We start from the raw sequence: 14,569 nt of genomic DNA, 5'->3' as shown, positions 1-14,569 counted from the left end.
CTTTAGTATAGTATACAGAGAATTTAAGCGTTAGCTAGTTAGCTAGCCATGAAACAGGAGTAAGAGTTAATAAAAGATATCATTTTTAACTATTATATATTGTTTAAAAGCAATTTTGGTCTTTTAAAAATATACCGTATATCATAAAGTTTCGTGACTGTTCTTAAATGCACTAAAGAGCTGGGGTTTCCTTTATTTGTATTATTTTAAACCTTATACATTCCAAGGATTATGTAGGTGCTAGATTTTGCAAGTCCTCCTACTAACAGAACTGAATGAAGCTTATGTTTTCATATTACCCACATTCACTGGGTTGCCATGGGTTACTGAACCCATCCTCCTGGACCACTGAAATGCTGGAGGAAATTGTAACAGATTTTCTCAGAGTGACCCTCCTACAGGGAATCACAAGGACACTTTTTTTTGTTTTCCTCCAAATTGAAGATTTTGTAATATACATCTAATGTACTCTAAACCAGTTCACTGATTCTTATCAAAGATACAGTTGGTTTACCCAATTTTTAACCATCTATACTTTTTAATCATATTCAACAAAATTCCTAGTTTATTAATTTCTTTCTTGATTACCTTGAACTTGATTTTATCTTACACCATGCAAACCCATAGAACTTCTCCTTTGCCCCCAGTTCTGTCATTTTGAATTATTGTGCCAGGTACTGTCAAATTGTTCAATTATTTGGATCCCAGCCTACTGCTATCCTCATAGATCCTAGCCTACTGCTATCCTCAGAATAATGTTCAGTCTAACTCTTACCACAACAGATGGCAGAAATTAGACTGTGCTAAACTGAATGCTTCTTCAGCAATTTTTCATAACTAAAAAAGTCAAGAAAAATACAAGAGAAAATGAGTAAGCAAAAGAAAATGATTTGCAAAGGAATGAAATTATGTTTATGTTTGAGACTTCTTTTCATTTGATGTTCCAAATTTTGTTGTCAGGTACCTTTGCACTAAATGCGTTAAGACCTAGGAGTTGTTCGGTCCCAACTATCTCATCTTCTCCAAGAATCAGGGATATTCACTGCATGATTGACAGCTCATGATAACACTAAGCCAATTAAGACGACTAAGGAGCTCACAACGGCATCACAATGGCATTTGAAACCCACTCTAAGGTGCTAAAAAGAGGAAGAGGAAGAAATAGCAGCAGGGAAACACTCAGCAAATCCCCCAGCCCGCCCCTTGCCAGATCTTAGGAGGCTTTATTGTTCTTTGGGTAAGGCAAGATAATTCTCAGAAGAACCTCAGCTGGCTAAGAAGAGATTATTTTTAAATAACATACACAAATATTTAGGGTTAGACTTGTTAGAATATGCAAGGAGCCCTAAAATCTGCTCCCTCATTACAGTACAGGCTTCTACAGTGGGGTCCACTTAGAGGAAGCGCAAGATGAACCACTGGGGGAATGAAACAATATTCAATACTTTATTTAAAAATAAGAAAGCTGGGTCTGGTGACTCACACCTGTAATCCCAGCACTTTGGGAGGCCGAGGCGGGCAGATCACTTGAGGTCAGGAGTTCAAGATCAGCCTGGCCAACACGGTGAAACCCCATCTCTACTAAAAATACAAAAATTAGCTGGGCATGGTGGCGGGCACCTGTAATCCCAGCTACTCAGGAGGCTGAGGCAGAATTGCTTGAACCTAGGAGGCAGAGGCTGCAGTGAGCCAAGATGGTGCCACCGCACTCCAGCCTGGGTGACAGAGCAAGACCCTGTCTCAAAATAAAAATAAAAATAAATAAAAATAAGAAGTTATTTTACTAACACTGAACATGATTAAAAGTATACAGATGAGTATGTGAAATCTCAGTTTTCTGAAATTTTGTTACATTTATGTTGCTAAAATATTAATCAGCGGCACCCTTGCAGGATTGCAATCACAGTTACACAGGTACCAACGTACCAAGTACATGCTCAATAAACAATGGTTTCTGTCCAGGTCCAGTGGCTCATGTCTATAATTCCAGCACATTGGGAGGCCAAGGCAGGAGGACTCCTTGACCCCAGGAGTTTGAAACCAGCCTGGGTAACATGGCAAGACCCAGTCTACAAACAAATTTTAAAATAGCCAGGTGTGGTGGTAGAGAACTCTAATCCCAGCTACTTGAGAGGTGGGAGGATTGCTTGATCCCAGGAGGCAGAGGTTGCAGTGAGCTACGATAGTACCACTGCACTCCAGCCTGGGTGACAAAGTGAGACCATCTTAAAAAACAATCCCAATAACAACAATGGTTTCCTTCCTTAGGTGAAAGGGAGTTGAGGGTAAAGAGGCCCCTTTTCCATACTGACATTTCAGGAGCGCACCAGAACTCCACTGTCATTTAGGAAGCATGCTCTCAGACTGTGCTTACATCCCAGGCCTGTGCCACTGCCGAGCTTAACAGACACCTCCCGGGGGGGCCTGACTCCACGACTGCGGAACCATAAACCCCACCTCTAGCTGGCCCACAGCACCAGTCCCAGCCCAAGCACACTCCACCGCGCCGCCCTGGAGAGGAAGCCTTGCACACATATGGCTGCATCTCACAATGGAAACCTCCATTTCTGGCCCTTAGGCCAGGATGGTACACTACTATTCGCTACGCCTCTGGCATCCCAAACAAACATTCTGTGTAACTCTCCATGTGTTTAAATCACCCACATCAAGCAGCGTACACCATATGGAAAAACAAGATCTGCATGCTCCAGAAGCTATGCTTTGACTAAAGAAAGCCAATACTTGTGGAATCATAAGTAGAAGAGGCTTTCCAAGTTCAATTAGTTGGGCATAACCACAGAAAGCAAGTTACTTCGTACTGTTTTGGTTTTTCTTTAGTTATCTTTCCCTTGATTTGCAGGAAGGGAAAGGATATGTTGCAGATGAATAAGTAACATGGAAACTCAGGGGTAGATGCAGCAAAGGTGGGCAGCTTTGAGCTCCCAGATCCCGGCTGGTGTAGAGGTTCACAGGAGGTGTGTGCAGGAGGGAAAACCCATCTGCTCCTCCAGCTCAGGGTGCCATCCCAGAGCCCCAGGCCTGGCTGCCAAACCATCTGCTCGTAGCAGCTGAAATATTAACACATGTGAAGAGTGGACCTCCAATTCCAGCACCCTCCTTTATTTCCTAAGCAACCCAGAGGCCACACTGACCTGAGATTCCACTGGGCCCATCACTGCTTTTATAAACTCACCGAAGGAGGAACATGCACTTGGCTGGCAGGAGAGAGCCTACTGGCTTTACTTTCAAAATTGGCCTTGAAAGATGTCCCTTCGTTTCACAGCTTGCCCCTCTCAACTGTGCTTCTGCGAGATTCGTTTTTATTGCATATGCAGACCCATAAACACGCAGCTGAACTGCAGCTCAGAGGGGCGTTTTCTGCTTTACCTTCAACTGAAAAGTCAAAATAAGTATCTCAGAGTAAGCTATGTCTGATTATATGGGGCACGATTTCCCTGATTTTAAGTAAAGCCAAGTTCTCTTAGAGTTATATTCCACGGGAACACTGACTATACTGACTGCACGGTGATTCTCTACCATTTTTTCCTTAGTTGGAAGTTCAAGGACAAATGAGCCCACTTAGATAAATGAATAATTCTGTGAATTTCCTTAGCAGAGCACATACCAAAATCAGTAAGAAATGGCATACTTGATTTCTGATAAGTGAGTACCAAATATTAGGCAAAGAATCCCATTTAAAGCTGCTTTTAACTCTATGCAGCACTAGACAAGTTGCCCGCTGGCTCTCTTCTTCTGCATCCTCAGGTGTAAAACACTTAGAAACCAGTCAATCCTGTAGAGCTCTGTTCCAAAAGAAATAATAGTAGCAAAGATGTATTAGGTTCTTACTGTGTGTCAGGCACTATGCTAATTATTTTGATTGCATTTGCTCATTTAATCCACATAACAACTATAAATTAGATACTATTTTATCCTCATCTTAAAGATGAGAAAACAGAGGATAGACCGATAACATAGATTGTTAGGATTTCACAGCCAGCAAGTGGGTGCCAGCACCAGTGTATGAATGGCTGATTTCACAGCCCTAAATCACAGTGCTGCCTTACCGCATAAAGGCATTTGATGAACATAGACAGAAGCCACTCTCACAAATAAGGAAAAATCCACTTGACACTATGGCCATCTTCACTGTTCTGCTCTCTGGGACTTGTTCACTCTCCGGCTAAACAGTCTTTTTAAAAGCACTGTTAAAAAGTTATCCACATCTGCCCAATCTACATTATAAACAGCCAGTTTGCAAGTGTAGGGAAAATAGGTCCCAATACTTCTTTCAGTTATTTGAAAACCAATGGAAATGAAAATCCAAACGAGTTCACTAGGTTAACAGAACGCCCCATTTCAATCACAAGCTCTAGCATCTAATCCAAATGTAAGTTTTATCTTAGATGTTTGGTGAATTCAGAAGACACTGTTTTATAATTTCACCAAAGATCCATGCTGGAATTCTTAAAAATCCTAAAACCGAAGTTCACATCTCTACAACCTGGTGGTTACAGCTAAACTACCCCAGTTTCCTTCAGTTTGCTCTTTTGGGCCCCTGTGAGTAGGTCAAGATTACTGATCCACCACAATCACCCTAGCGGCTTCTTCCCATCAACCCTGGGGCATCAACCATGCATATGATTAGAGAAAGATGTGAAATACAGAGTCCACTGAAGCCACTGGGAATGCCAGCAAGACGATGTGTCCCCGTATCTATACATTTAAACTGCTGTGTACCTGCTACACATCTGGCACTCACTAGACACTGGGAGTACAAAGCCAAGTCAGACCCAAGCCATGGCCTGAAAGAGCTTCTAGTCTAGATGGAGGGTCAGAAAAGAAAATGTTTGCAAATGTGTTGGTTATTTCAGAGGTGTGCAAGAAGTGCTGCCGGAGCACAGAGAAGGAGCAGCTCAGTCACACTCCATCAGGTTTCCTCAAGGAACTAAGTTCCAAACACTAGGAGGAAGCAGATAGGAAGTAGAGGGAAGAGGGTGTTATTGGAAAGGGGAAAACAAAAGGGTTCTGGAAGGTCACCGTAGGAAGACGACATGGTTGCAAAGTAAAACTCAACTGTACTTTTTTGTGTAGCTTATGTGCAAGTCACTCTTTATATCAATACTTTGAAGTGACAACGACTGAGATCCTGTTGTGATTCTATATATGTGTCTGATGGGATTCTACAGTTTTATACCCATGCTGGCTCTTTTAATATTACATTGGTGCAAAAGTCATTGCAGTTTTGGCCATTACTTTTAATGGCAAAATGAGTCACAGGGATATAATGCTTCCATTGTACCAAGCTTGGTTCTAAGTGCTTTACACATATTAATTCACCCAAAGCCCAAAGGGTAGGTACCATTATTATTCCCATGTTGCAGGTAAGGAAGCCGAGGTCCTGAGAAAATAAGTAATTTCTCCAAGTTTACCTGGCTAGTGATGGTAACATCGAACTATGAAGCCAAGCCATGTGGTCCACATCTCCGCTCTAAATCACTATGCTACACAGCCTCTCAGGAAAAAGAATATAGTAAAATACACTGAGTAACTCAAGGATTCCAGCGAGGGCTGGAGACCCAGTCTTGCAACATGCAGCCAGAGCCGCTTCAATAAGGACACCTCTGCAGCCACCACCAAGTGCAAACCTGCAGCTGGCACCACTAGCAAGGCCGCATGGGGCACCACCTGCCAGCTGCCACCCCTGGCCTCGGAATGCCATCATGCCGCAACACCACGTCCGGGGATTCTGTCTCACAGTCCCCATCATCTTACCTTACTAGCACCAGATGAGAAGTCAGGGAGGGAACATCCAGTGGGTGGAATCCAGGTCTCTGGCCCCTGCCCTCCATGTAAAGAAGGCCAGGAAAGTACCTACACAGCAATTTCAGCATCTTCACAGAGAATGCGGGTGCTTCCTGCCACCAAGGCTGAGAGGTGGCGGACTAGTGTCCTGTGGCTGCTGGAACTACCACCGCACAGTGGGTGGATTAAAGCAACAGAAATATGTGCCCTCCCAGCTCTGATGCTAGAAGTGGAAACCCCAGGTGTCAGTGGGATTGTTTCCTTCCGGGACCCTGAGGGTGAAGCCATCCCATGCCTCTCTCCCAGCCTCTGGTGGTGGCTGGCAGTCCTGGGCCTTCCCTCGTTTGTAGACACATCACTCCCATCTCTGCCTCTCTCGTCACATGGTATTCTCCCCTGTGTCTGTGTCTCTTTTCTTCTTCTTATAAGAACACCAGTCATATGGATTTAGGGTTCACCCTATTCCAGTACTGCTGCATCTTAACTTGGTTACAGCCATAATGACCTGATTTCCAAATAAGGGCATATTCACAGGTACCAGGGGTTAGGACTTGAACATATCTTTTGGGCGGACACATTCGACACGTAACAATGAGGAATGACACAGACACTGAAGAGGTTCAGATACTGGGCAGCCAAAAATGAAAAAAAAAAAAAAAAAGACAAATACCCCATGCTCCTCAGTCACTATTGCGGCCTTCATTTTCTCTACTAACGAGACAATTTCAAAGCAAAAGTTGGATATGCCGAAAGCAGTAAATGGCATATTAGCTCTCTTAGGGGAACCAACCAGACAGGAATCTGTAGGGGTGAGAAGGCAGTGTTAATTGCAGAGGATGGCTCCTCCCTCTGAAACTATGGCCATCAGACGGATAAGGCCAGGCAATAGTCCTGCTACCCCTACTGCCCACGGGCATCTGCCAAATCTCTCTCTTTTATCTTCAAAAAAAAGAAAACTTGGCCTGGAGGGGCCATCACAGATTAAGGTAGAAAGATAAATGGAGACTTTGACTGTGTGTATGAGTTACCTAAGCCATAATTTTTCAGCGGGATAGGTATATGACAGATGTTTGAAATATACATTATTTGCATATCTGGCCTGGTCTTTTGTGCTGCTACTTGCAGAGCTCTCTTTTCAGACCTGACTATAGATATCAAAAACATATCCCTTCTATCAACAATGCAATGGCTTCTGAATAAATGAGAACACTAATAAAACAAATTCAAGAATTAAAGGGCACTTTACTTTCAGCAACAGGAAAGCAGACAGTCTCCAAGCAATCCTAGCCTCGAGTTTCCAGGTTTCAGAAACCCAAGGAGGACTCTGAGTTCATGGAATCCAACTGAACCTCCTTCTGCTGGAAATGAAAATCAGTCATCTGCTCCCCTCCAAGAAGGGGAACAGAAAGCACAGAAAGCCAAGCTATTCTCGTGTTCACAACGAACAGTGCTGCACAAATGACCTCCAACCTATATGCCTTTATTGTTCACCTGTACACCTGAAAGCCCTCTGTGGTTGGAATACCAAACCATTAGCCCAAAATGGAACTCATTCTCCGCTCACTTTCTGCAAGTTCATGGTCATTTACTGCATTCTTCCAACAGCAACAAAATCAGTTGCACCTTTTTTATTTTTATTTTTATTTTTGAGACACGGTCTCCTTCTGTCACCCAGGCTGGAGTGCAGTGGCACAATCTCGGCTCACTGCGGCCTCAACCTCCCCAGGCTCAGGTGACCCTCCCACTCAGCCTCCCGAGTAGCTGGGACTACAGGCACATGCCATCAAGCGTGGCTAATTTTTGTATCTTTTGTAGAGACGGGGTTTCGCCATGTTCGCCTTTATTTTCTTTCACCTCTTAAACCCAACCACTTACAAAGAACAGCCAGTTCCTTTGTTCTCCCAGATTCTCCCCTTCCTCTTCATAACCCTTTCCACCTTGTCCCATCCCCGCTCCCTTGGCCTACTCAGGTTTTCCACTACATGGTGTGAGTACCACTCAGGTACATGGGTTCATTTTGGGTAGTACCTAGTTGAATATTTTTTACTGAAATAATTACATGTCCATTTTAATAGGGATTAGAAAAAATATATAATTATCGAGGGAAACCCATAATTTCATATGAAATGCAAAATTTTTTCTTTAATTCACTTAAATACAAAAGTAGATCAAGTTAAAGAGAAGTATTAAATAGGTAACAGTATAGTTGGTATGTGGACATATTTTTAAAATCTTGAGGGTGGTGTGCTAATAATGCCTAGCAGTGCTGGGTCACACAGCTTTTTAGTTTGTTTTGTTCTCAACCCCTCCGCCCCCCGACTCCAGACAAAGTTTTGCTCTGTCACCCAGGCTGGAGTACAGTGACACGATGTCAGCTCACTGCAACCTCCACCTCCAGGGTTCAAGAGATTCTCCTGCCTCAGCCTCCCGAGTAGCTGGGATTACAGGCACACGCCACCATGCCCAGCTAATTTTTGTATTCTTAGTAGAGACGGGGTTTCACCGTGTTGGCCAGGCTGGTCTCGAACTCTTGACCCTGTGATCTGCCCGCCTCACCCTCCCAAAGTGCTGGGATTATGGGCGCGAACCACCACGCCCGGCCCAGGACACACAGTTCTATGGCCGTCGTCTTACTGCTTGATTACCACATCAACCCCCAAACACCTCCCCTCTGTTCTCCCAGGCTCTAGACGTTCACAACATGCATCTATCCTGCAAGCCACTATCTGACAGCTCTTTAAAAAGGCTCCTTCCATCATTTCTCTCCCCAAATCACAAATGTGTTACCTACCCCATAAACTCTGAATCCGCCCAAATTTCAAGATCTCACATATTATTTCTAGTTACATCCCAGAGTTACAGTAAGACAAATTTCACACACCCATTTTCATTTCCAGCTTCATGCCTTGGTTTGTACCTGCTTCCTCAACCTCCCCCAAATCCTTCTCCTTCTCCATCTCTTCAAATCGACCCACTTCTTCAAGATCAAGTAAGTCCTCCCTCCAGGCAGCCTTTTCTAAGCAAAGCCCTTCTGTTCTCGGAATCCAGTTCCACTTGTAGCAACCACATCAACCACCCCAGCTTGACTCTTGATTGTACCCTATTATTTAGTACTTTCTGATCATCCACTCATAGCTTGTTGGTCCTGTCTACCAATCACAATGGGAGATCTTTTCAAAAGCAGGATCTTAGAATACATACTTGTAACTTCTGCAGTTACAAAAAGGTGACTCACGTTAGGACTTCGAGACTTCATTCAACTTTCTAAGAAGTCATGTTTTAGGCACTCATTCCATACACATTTACTGTGTGCCTGATACATGCCAAGCTCTGTGGTTGCTGGCAAAATAGAGATGTGAATAAGGCAGGTACTATCAGTGAGGATTTCACCATCTAGACCAGAGACACGCATGGGTTGTAAACTCGTGATGTGGCACAATGTGACCGTGTTGCTGTAACACAAGTACAAAACAAACGTCATGGGAGCGAATCACTCTGGAAAGGATCTGAGAGACGATGCAAGAGAAGGGGGCATAGGAGCTGGTTCTGGAAGGCTAAAGAGGATTCTATCAGACCTGTAAGGACGGAGAATGCATTCTGGGCAAAGTCACATAAACTACAACAGGTACACAAGGTGACAGGCGCTGCCACAGGTAAAGAGCTCCCAGAGCCCAGAGCACGGTGTGAGGTGAACAGCAGGGAAAGAGAAGAAGAGGTGGAAAAAGTGAGGGAGGTTATGCTGTGACGTGCCCTGGTCTACGATTTCATCCACAGGCGTGATGGATGGGAACACTGGGAAGGGAGGCAACATGAGTGATTTTGCTTTAGGAGAGATTTTAAAATAACAAAACCATCAAAGCCCTCTGGGGACATAAGGAGGATGGATGGAACCGGAAGAGAGGTCTGTTTGGTAGATAGTGTTAATAGAACAGAAGAGTTCAGCAACAGAGATGAAGAGGAAGAGGCAGGTTTTAGAAATATGTAAGTAGGAGGAACATATAGAATCTTCTGATTGACTGGCTGCGCGTTCTGATGTTAAAGAAGATTAGCCTTTTCCTACTTCAGGAAAAGTTTACGCCCTACTTAAAAAATTACCCACGTCCTTTCTTTCTTGTGTTACTGTGGATAAGGTCAATTTGGAGTAGACTATATCTACACTCTCACAAACTAGAAGAACCTCTACTTTATACCTTATAGATTAGGCATCACACAGTCTCTATCACTGATTTATAAAAACATGTCCTAAATTCAAAAGTTAGCATAGTACCCACTGGCAAGGGTCCAAGCAGATTTTGCTTTTGGTTATAACCTGCATTCCGCCTAAGCAATCGTGTACCAAAGAGTATACCATCGTCTGAATTGTCCTAAGTCTCCGGGGTATAGGGAATTTGAGGCCAGAATTGCTCTGGAGGTGCAGAAGTGCTAAGGTTTTTACACAATATACTCATATTCCTTTTTTTCAAATAAAAACATTGGAAAGAATGTAAAAGATATTGAAATACCAAGAGAGGTGACCTTTTGTAAGCCCACTCATGCTCTCCTGGGAAATAAAGAATAAAGTCATTCACCACCAAGTGTAATATTCCTCACTTCCACTCGCCTGATGAAAGGAGTCAACATAGGTAGTTTCAAATTAAAACGCAGTTGGAGTGGCTAGGCTGAAAAGGGATCTCTACAAAGAGGGAAAGGGACGTGACAGGATGCTGTTTATTAAAACTTGCATATGATTATAACTTGTCAGGTCTTAATTTATTTCTTCCCCCCTCATTACTCTGGTCATCAGGGCGAGTCCTAAAATGCATACATTTAATGTAACATTTCAGGATGATCGGGAATAGGATTGTATTGCAAAAGGAGCACTATTCCCACATGCGGGAGACACCTGACTCCAAAAAGTAGAAGAGGGCAGAGGTTTTGTCTAACAATTTATGTGTAAGTGTTCAGAAGTCTTGCACTTGCTCATGACAGAGCCACTGCGGAGCCCAATTCTGTAATGGCAGCATGGAAGTGGGGGACTCATTACAGATGGAGAGAGGTCATATTACTCGCCAGGGACACAGATGGTTTGTGGCAGGCCCAGATTAGAACCTCCAGTGTCCATCTTCCACTCCCAGAAAACCCTCATGTCTCATAAAATAACAGAACATAAGGAACTGGAACACACGGTCAAATGTGCCCCAGAATTAGTTTCTATAAAATGAAAACTAATAAACTAATCAAGGTGATGAGCTGGCCATTCTTCCCCAGCAGACAAAACTGCTTTCAAATTTCTTGCAATGTCCGTTTAGGGCTTTTATCTTTCTTTTCAAGGCCTTTAAAACCATAGTATTAAAAATGCACGCTTTACTCCTTAAAGATGTTATCAAAATGATAAGCCTCAAACTCAAATGGGCCAGGACTTCGCTTTCTCATTCAGAAACAAAGCTTTTAAGGATCATGTGCTGTAGAACCTGTATAATGAAAAAATTACTTTCCATGCTTGATCAATAAGAATGTCCCCCAAAACTTTGGTGGCATTATATACGGAATATAAAGAGGTGCCCATCCCCAGGGCTGGGGAAGGGGAGAGTGAAGGAAATTAAAAGTTAGCAGCATCATTCATGTGAAGAGATTACAGTTCACATAATTCTAACAGAGAAAGCTCTCACAACTTCATCAACAAAAGGTTTGGGGCCTTGAAAATCATTTCACAGAGACAAATGAGCGTGTTTTCATACACAAAGTACTAAGCGTTCGTTATACATATTTGCTCCTTTGTGGGAGTTTTGCTTTTATCTCTAGTTCATTCATATCGTAGCTTCTAGTTTTAGAAAATGCCCAAGAATGATCCCACATCCATTTGGTCCAATCCCTTTTCTTCTTAAGATAACTCCATGCACTTTTTACTATTCATCTTGATTTGAACAAAAGGCAAGATCTTCCCCTTTCTGCCCAGAAACCACCACTGGGAAATTAACATTCAAGATGAACAATGAAGTCATCTCATGGCCTGTGAACTTACTGGTTGCTAGGAAGCTCATGAATTCTTAGGATTTCTTCAGATTTGATAGCATGAGTTGGGAGCTTAAATAGTCACATAAGGCATAGTCTTCCACACTTAAAGTTTCAGCATTCTCTAACTGTCCTTTTGCAAGACCTCGCTAGTTTATAGGTGCCCGCTCTAACCTCTCGAGCTTAAGTGTAGTTTATCCTGAAGGTATCGGAAAGGCCAAGGCTAAATGTCAAGCCTATTGCTATAAATCACATTTCACACTGGTAATTATTTATGGAGAAAAGACTGTTTGAAATGGTGCTGTCTCATTAGAAAGCTATTATAGAAGCCTACAATGTTGCTTGAAGCACCTACTGTGTGATACGGGATGCTAGACCAAAAGGAAAATTATTAATATCTATTTCTTGAAATTCCCAAGGCTCTTTCATGTCCTGAAGTTTAAAACTAAGTGACTGTTTCCCATAATTTTCAGAATATTTGTTGAGGGAGGGGGTTTAAAAATAGTCTCTTAACTGAAGTTATTTTAAGTCATTTAGTACATCTCTGAAAGGCTTATCTTGTCCTTTGAACCCAAGTAATATCCCCACAACAAAAACCCTTTTTACTAAAAATCAAGTATAAGAATACCAGCAGTAATTAAACCAAATGGCTGGACAAACAGAAAGAAGAAATATGAAAGGCCTCATGTATTTCCAAGTGGTTTCATTTTCTACTCAATATTTCATGTGACAAAGGCTCTGTTTGTATCCAAAGTCACTAACTTGATAAAAGTGGATCTCCTTTACATTTCCTAAAAGGAAGAGAATGTCTTACAAATCATTTCCAAGTGTTTCAGTATATCATCTATTTCTATCAATACTCACATTTTGAAAGGAGCCATATTTGTAAAGGAAATAGATGAAAATACACATCCTTCCCAACCCAACCCCCAAAAGAGTTGCACATGAGAAAGACTCCACCTACTCTCCCAATCTTCATTGTAGGTGTTCGTCTTCATGTTTACTATTTCCTTCCATAGCAGCAATACCTGCTTCTTATTCCATGTATTAGCTCACATTTAAAATAAAGAATAAATGATAAGCCTCCCTCCCTGGGCTAGAACCGTATTATATCCAACCCTATAACCCCATGAGAATCCAGCAAGGCACTTCGCTCTTTGGGGGCACGCCATAAAAATGCTGAATGAATGACGGCACTTTTCTTCCATCTTTTGGTCTTCAGGCTTCTCAGCAGTAACCTAACATTGAATCTGAACAGAAAACCGCCAACCTAAAACAGGTTATCCTTCATTATCACCATAGGATCATCTTACCATTTGTGGATCAAGAAGTGAAATAAGGGAATCAAGTACAATTAAAAGCTTCTTCCTCAAGCCCTCAAAAATGCCTCGCAGCACCTGCAATAGCAGACAAGTTCTTTTGCAAAGAATGAAAATGTGATAATGAGGTAATGCCAAGATAGATTAAAAAAAAAAAAAAAAAAAAAAAAAAAAAAAACTGGCTCCCTGGAAATGTGCCTGAATCATGAAACAGAGTGTTGCAGGTTTGTTGAAGAAATGATGGCCTCCTATAGCTTCACAGTTGGTGTCAGGACCGGTTCCTCAGGAGGCATAAGAAAGGGGAACTGTGAAGTGTGGAATGAAGACATTCAAACCCTAAGTACATGAAACCCAGGATTATCTGAACACTCAGTGCAGACGTGGGTTTATGTACATATGTTTTGAGGTTAGGTTTGGATTTAGGTGTGTTTCAAAATTTACTGCCACAAGTCTGAAGAATATAGCAACCACAGCAGCGACTTAAATGACTGAAGTATAAACTGTAGTTGTCACTTTCTTTACGAATTTGGCTTTTCATGAAAGGGAAAATCAACGGAGCCTTATTGCCAAAATAGTACAACATCCTTATGTCGCCTGATTTTGCAATAAAAAAGATGGTTCTTTTATTTAGGCTTTATGTTCGTGGAAATGCGGTCGCAAGGCATTTTTGAAGCATGAGATGCTGACCCCAGTTAAAAAGGACTTGCTGTTTTAGGAGAAAGAGAGTAAAGCTAGACTCTAAGTACCAACCACAAGCTTAAAATGATCTTCCCAGTTAAGACAGGGCTCAAGAGTGATTTGGTACAGTATGTGGTTTAAAATAAAATCTCGGTTCTTCCATTACAGTGTGCTTAGAAGAAAATCAAAATTTTTCTCTGAATGAAAAATAAATAAGAACCGATGCCTTACACATCATTACATCCAAGTGGTTAACGAGAAGTAAGGAGAAGGCAACGGAAGGTTTCCAGGCTTTTCCTCCTTCAGCATTTCCCTCAAGAATTTCATCCCTGGGTTCCCAAATCAAACCAAAGCCATTCCGTTGTATTTCCAAAAAAAGAACTGGCGCCTTCAGGAAGGCTTTTCACAGCACTGCATTTTAAACGGAAATCTTTTTTGAAGCCTTCCCTTTCCATATACCGTTTTGTTTGTCCTTCCTATCTGACATGCAAATACATGATACAGCCTCCATTCTTTCCATACAGCCTAATTCGAAGCAACATATGTTAAATCCACACAGAATCATGTGAGCATTCAATCCGCATCCACACCATTACCCCCACAGAACGCGCGTTCAGTGAGCTCCAACACAGTTCTCCGCGTGCAAATCAGAGGAGCCTGGGATGTCTGCAGGACTCTCCCCTGACTCAGCCCATCCAGAGCTGCGCATGGAACCTGTTCCTTTTGGAGAACAGGGGGCTGCTGGAAATACCCACTCAGATAACCGGCCACAATGC

The 14,569-nt window shown here is 42.5% G+C and overlaps 1 protein-coding gene across 2 annotated transcripts in view; it reads right to left on the bottom strand.

Annotated features, from left to right (window-relative positions):
• The window catches only part of STOX2 (storkhead box 2), a 117,531-nt gene that overhangs the window by 100,880 nt on the left and 2,082 nt on the right, over positions 1 to 14,569 (bottom strand). The window lies entirely within an intron of this gene.

This window comes from Nomascus leucogenys, chromosome 7b (genome assembly GCF_006542625.1).
Source record: "Nomascus leucogenys isolate Asia chromosome 7b, Asia_NLE_v1, whole genome shotgun sequence".
NCBI classification, from domain to species: Eukaryota; Metazoa; Chordata; class Mammalia; order Primates; family Hylobatidae; genus Nomascus; species Nomascus leucogenys.
The sequence above is the reverse complement of the archived record's forward strand: the minus strand, read 5'-3'. Positions and strand labels throughout refer to the sequence as shown.